Source organism: Sorex araneus, chromosome 5, assembly GCF_027595985.1.
Source record: "Sorex araneus isolate mSorAra2 chromosome 5, mSorAra2.pri, whole genome shotgun sequence".
Taxonomy (NCBI): Eukaryota; Metazoa; Chordata; class Mammalia; order Eulipotyphla; family Soricidae; genus Sorex; species Sorex araneus.
In genome coordinates, this window is record NC_073306.1 from 193609215 (window position 1) to 193616092 (window position 6878).

The following is a 6878-nucleotide window of genomic DNA, read 5'->3' on the forward strand; positions in this document are numbered from 1 at the left end:
ATCGCCAGGTGTGACTCAAAAAGCAAAAAATAAAATAAAATAAAATAATTATTTTATTTATTTATTTTGATTGGCAGGGGAGGTTCATACCTAGCAGTACTTAAGGGTTATTTCTGACTCTGCCCTTTAGGGTCACTCCTGGTGGTGATCAGCAGTTCACAACCAGATCAGCCACATGCAATGTACATATATATATATATACACATATATGAGCATACATATTTATAAACAAATACAATGAACTCCAAGAAAAGAAAAATTATTATCTTTCTTTAAAACATGAATAGGAGTTTCTAGCTGATAGAACCAATACAAGAAATACATATACTGGATGATGTAACTAGAAGTGGATTTTTTTAAAAATCAAGGGAAAAGATAATGTCCAATAAAATAAATTATTAGATTATAATGCTAGCTGAAGTTATCATAGGATTTAGTATGTAGAACTTATTTAGTACCAGGTTTCTGTTAGAGGCATATTGTTTCTTCTTTATGCTACCATTATATTATAATATATTGTATTATATTGTATTGTAATACAATATAATACAATACATTTATATTATATTAGGAGTACAGTATTGTACTCCTAATACAGTATTGTACTCCTAATATGATATAAATATTTACACCTTTGTGACTAATAGGTTAGATATGAGGATGAGCAGGTAAATAATAAATTGCATCGATGCAGACTGTGATAATAAAGTTTAAAGGAATAGTCAGAGGGCAGGAATATACACACATCTTTGAGTCCCCATGAATGAGTTATTTATGCAACTCACTTTTGCACACACACACACACACATACTCTCTCTCACACACACAAATACACAAAATAGATGAGATTATATGCAAAAAAGAGAAACTTTAAGAAACTTTAATACAGAATCACTTCTGGCAAAGCTTTCTCTTCAGGCTTTAAGATACACCAGAGCACTAAGATGCTTATTTACAAGACATTTTAAAGTGGCAAACCATGTTTATCTTTACTGGCAATCTTGTGGTTCACCTTCGCATGGTCATTGGTTACTCTGTGCAGCTGAGAGTCTTTTCATTTTTTGTGTCATTGTGAAAACGTTTATGGATTTACTCAAAAGGATCCATCTGAAATGGATTTATCTCAAATGACTATCCTAGATTCTATCTTCTTTGTAATTAGTATTAAAAATGTTTTCTAGATTTCATACTAGATGGTCAGATGTAAATGGTGAGCTTCCATTAAGTTCCCATTTCGCTGACCATTTCTATCTTTGTATATGAGAGAAATAAGAATGTATGATTACATAAGAGCATACATTGCAGATCAGAGAGATCAAGCAGTAGGTTAAGTAAGGTAAGGTGCTTATCTTGCACACATCAGACAGGGGTTTGACTCCACCCTCCCCTTATATAGCCCCATCAAGTCCCACCCAAAGTGGTCCCTGAGCATATGGCCATTGTAAAACCCTAAGGAACAAAAACATATATTGCTCCATTTCCAATAGTCAAAAATGGAAATATCCAAGCTGTTTGTGAATGGTAAGTGAATAATAAAACTAGCTGATCATAATGTATAACACTTTTTTATTTTTACACTAAAAGACTGCTTGAAGAAAAAGAAAAGACCAGATATCAACTAAAGATGCTAATTGCAAAAGATGATTTATTTTATATGACTGTGCTTCTATAAAAACATATTGTGATTTATAGAAACAGAAGATTGATTCAGACTTCCTAGTATGGGTACAATAGGAAGCAACATACTTAAATACTTTAATTTTATTAATTTTATTATATGTAACCATATTTAATATGAATATTTGCTCAAGCGGGCACCAGTAATTTCTCCATTGTGAGACATGTTGCTACTGTTTTTGGCAGATCGAATACGCCACGGGTAGCTTGCCGTGCTCTGCTATGTGTGCAGGATACTCTTGGTAGCTTGCTGGGCTCTTTGAGAGGGACTATGAGTATAGGATTTCATATAGAAAATTCATATTGAATATTGGATCCTATGAATATAGGATTTTTAATTTGTAGTCCTTATTTATTTCCATCTATAGATTATATAATATAGTTTAAGTGTCCTTTAAATTATCTATGAAACATTTTCATTTGTTTGCATAGAAAATTGTGGAATATAATTATTCTCATTACCAATGCTGTAAAATTCCCTATGAAAGAATGCAATATATTAGCTTGGGGAAAAGTTGTTTTGAAGACTTAAAATTAGTTAAAGCATACTAAAGATTTCATCCTTTATTTGCTTTTAGGTTTTGGGGCCACATGCTGCCTTGATTGCTGTAGTATTTCTCTGGCCCCTGATATACTATGCTTTTAAAAGGAATATGAAGCTTATACTAGATATAAAAAATCTATATATTTAAAATTTTCGATATGCATGAAGAATAATTAATGACCACTGTCTCACTGTCATTGTTGTCCCATTGTTCATTGATTTGCTCCAGCGGGCACCAGTAACATCTCCATTGTGAGACTTGTTGTTACTATTTTGGCAGATCGAATACACCATGGATAGCTTGCCAGGCTCTCTGAGAGGGACAAAGGAATCAAACCGGGTTGGCCACATGCAAGCAAACACCCTACCTACTGTGCTATCGATCCAGTCCAATTAATGACCATATTAATGACCATATTCAAATAATTAAGAAAATATGTACATGACACTATTTCCAAGACTAGTCTAACACCTGCTTCCTTGGCTTTGTTACTGCCTTTTCTTTAGAAGGGAGGTCACCTTAGGGCTCTCATAGTGGTGGATGAACTCATTTATTCTCCTGAGTTTGAAAAGATATTGTTTTGAGTTAGCCTAAGATTGGATGAACTTCAGGATGTCGTTAATACATAATATGAGAATTGGGTTGATAGACAATATAAGGCATTCAATGATTGTAGATGTTATTATTTTACATTCACAATCACAATCACAATATCCCATTAATCACTCATTTCTCAGGCGGGCTCAGTAACATCTCATTTCATCCTTTCCCTGAGATCTTAGAAGTCTATTTCGACTCAGCCCTCCTAACAATGTTGCACTGGGGGCTCTTCAGGGTCAGGGGAATGAGATCCAGCTTGTTACTGGATTTTGCATATGAATACACCATGGGAAGCTTGCAAGGCTGTCCCATGTGGGCAGGAAACTCTCACAAGATTGCCAGTTTCTCCTAGAGGGGGAAATAGGCTAAAGATATCACTTCTGGGAGCTTGCTTTTAAGTCTCTTTCTGGATGTTGGCCATTGATGGGATTACACACACCTGGGTTCCTCTACCGGTACCTTCATGCCGGAGTCCTGTCTGAACGTGTAGAGAGGAGCCTCCAGCATGGTTGTAGCTAGGTTCCGGTGGTCTTCAGCCGCCGGGAGCTCTGCTCAGGGTGGGGAGGGAAGCTGGAACCCATCCTCTCCGAGGGACACCGGGGAAGACAGCCAGGCATGCGGGCAAGAGACTCCCTTTTTTTACATTAATGCATGAATTTTTATTTTACATATCATACATCATTTATGTATAAAAATCCTTCAGATCTCAGGGAATGAGATATTTGAGAACATTAGAGAGATAAATGAAGAATATTGTGTGATTTAGGAGTTTAAAAATGAATTTGAAATTGCTAGCTAACAGTATTAAAGTGACCATTCTGTATAAGAGAAATCTGGGCAGAATGAGAGAGTAGAGATGGTGCACTAAAATACATTTACTTTTCAGTGTTATTCTGCTTCTGAACTGGAGTGAGGGTGTAATTCCTGACTGAGAGACCAAACTGGGCCTCCTCCAGATATTTGCAATTGATCAATCTTATGTGTAGGTACTGGTCAAAATATGTAAATAACTTTCAAAATCCAACAGCAACAAAAATACAAGCTACCTATTCAAAAGTCGCAAGTGGCTAGAAGAGATATTTGCTCAAAGAAGACAGAGATGCTCCCATAGCAAGTGTGAAAAAAAGTTGAATGCTACTTATTATTACAGAAATTCAAACCAAACCACAATGATATATCACCACATAGCAATGAGAACAGGTTAGAATAAAAAGACCAAAATAGGTGATCCTGGGTGTCCCGTCACGCAGGACTTGGAAGAGGGTGCGAGAGTGAAAAGGAGACAGATGCAAGGAGAAAGAGACAGACACAGACAGACACAAGAATGGGAGCAAGCTCCAACTTTATTTCTCCTAAGCTAGTATTTTATAATTGATTATATGAGGAAGTGGGCAGAATGGGAGAATAGCAAAGAATGCAAACGTTAAACAAAACTGGATGTGGGCCCTGGTGGCAGTTTCCCTGGGCATTGTTCTGCAAACTTTCCCAAGAAGTGGTTGTTCCTGGTTACAGGTCAGTTTGTACTGACATATTGGTGCCCAGGCATGGGTTTCTGGCTGTTCCCAGGCATTGGTTCCCGGCATCTCCTCCCTTTTTATTTTCTAAAATAGGCAATTAGATATTGGTAGTATAGCAAGCCTGCCCTCGCAGCTCCAGAGATGGCTCAACCCATCTCACTGAAGACCAGCTTACCTCCATAGAAAGAAGGGGCATTAACCAGCGGGGGAAGTAGGGGCCTATCCCCCAGTCACTATTAAGGATCCTTTTAGTGGGGAGAGGAGTACTGTTCAGATCCAACCTCTATGCAGATAGGCGTGCTTCTACGAGCTCTGGACAGCCTTTGAAGGCTTCTTGTAGGCGAATACCGCCTGGTTCTGCCCCCCGAAGGTGCCCATGGCATTATTACAACTGCCCTGAGATGCAGTCACCCTTGCTCGGGTGCGAGGAGCCAGTAGTTGCACAAGGAGCAGGTGTTAATTCTGAGGATGGCATAGAAAGGGAGGTGTAGGAGTCCATTCAGGTATCTCCAACCCTTGATCAGCTAGATCCAATCAATGATAATGAATTTGGATGGGTTTTGATGCCAGGGGGTCAATCTGCCTTTTTATGAAGGCCATAATCCTATTAAACAAAAATGGCCCCAGGGATAATACAATCAGAAAACCAAAAAGGGGACCAAGCAAGGGAAGCACATAGGATAGTACTCCTCTCATTCCCCACCACCCCTGGGAGGTGTTGGTGAGTTGTCTCTGCCTCTCGAGGTCTTCTTGGAGCTGTCTTATTTGATCTCGAACCACTCCGCTCTGGTTGACGAAGAAGCAGCATTCTTCTTTGAGAAAAACACAGAGGCCACCCTGTTTGGCAGTAAGGAGGTTCAGTCCTCGCCGATTCTGCAATACAACTTGGGCAAGAGAATTTAATTGCTCCTGAACAGTCAAAATAATTTGGGTTACCTCTTGGATGTCCCCTATCAGCTGATTCTGCAAGGAATTATGTAAGGAGACAGCAGTGGTGATTCCTGCTGCACCAGTGGCTACTCCAGCTGCTACCCCCAGACCAACAAAGAATGGGATAAAGGCAAAGGACCGGGGGATACGAGTATGTTCTTTCAGAAGTATGGGGATGGATTCGGATGCTGGGAGTGTACTAAGGTGTGGGAAAAAAAACAATAGCACAAGTTCCAGTCCAATTTCCATACAAAAAGGGTCAGATACCTGTATTGCAAAGAAAGGAGGCATTAAATGGGGGACAATACGTGAGGGAAACACCCATGACTGGGGGTCCCAGGAATCTTTGAGAATGAAGGGAAAGTTTCCGTGTAGGAATAGTGGCTGAATTAGAATTATTAAAGCTAGTAAGATTCTCTGGAACTGTAGACAGCACATAATGGGGAAAATAATAGAAAGGTCTATTATCATGACAAGGCTTAATTAGCTCAGAGGAATCAAAGGTATCATTAATCAGCAAAATGGAGGCATCTAGGGGGACTTCATAAGAGGGGCACATACACAACCAGCACCCTTGAGCAAACCCACTCTGAGTAGTATTAAGCAACTGATAGGAGAATTCCAAAAGTTTAAGCAAAAGGGTAAAGGTCCAAGAATGTGTTGGATCCAGCTGCTGAATAAGCGAGTGGAAGATTTGAGAGACATTAGCAATCTTTTCAAGGATAATCTCGGTAGGGGAGGCAGTAGGCCTTGGGACCCATCTTTTCTGTATCTTAATTAGCCCATAGAGGTCCATCCCCCATCCGTCCACTCGAATTCCTGCTAAGTCACCGGTTATCCAAAGCGGGTTATTGAGGTCAGAGATTTTATATTTAACTGGGTTGCAATTTCCTGGAGTGCAAGTTTTGCTGGCAGGTAGTAGCAGCTCCAGGTTAACTTTCAAGGAACTGGAATGCACGTGTGGGCAAGACCAATGAGGGCAGTGACCTTCTTGAGCATCATCACAGTCTCCCGATTGCTCGTGCTTCCAACAAATATATTTATGGGATGTGGCGTAAGATTGTTCCCAGATGCCGCATGAACCTAGCCCAGAGGTGGGCTTGCAGGCGTCAAAGTACAGATCTACATGGCTACCTGTTAGGGGATTATATCGGGACCTATTAAGAAGCAAAGGTGGATCAAACCCAACAGCAAGAATCTGAAATTCCCAGTGTGTGTCTTCTTTTTTACTGTAGGTTGTCTGTGTCAGCGCCATCATTTACATTTTAAAATACAAAATTTCAATATAGAGATAAAAAATCATTTATCTGTTCATGAATTATCAAAGTATTTTTGTTCCTGTGAATTAACTTTTCATCTACATTTTTTTTGACTCAGTATTATTTGCTGTTACATTTTAGGTTTTCTTGAACTGAGATTTATATTAATTTTTTGTAGTTATATAAATTGCCAAACTGATTTGAAAACATTAATTATTCCTATTATGATGATACAGCAATATTTTAATATTGTATTTTATTGCACCTACTTTTTCTTAAAAATGTTTCATGTTGATAGAGAAATTTCATGAGAAATACTGAGGCAAACTTCCTATAATTTCCTTACTTTT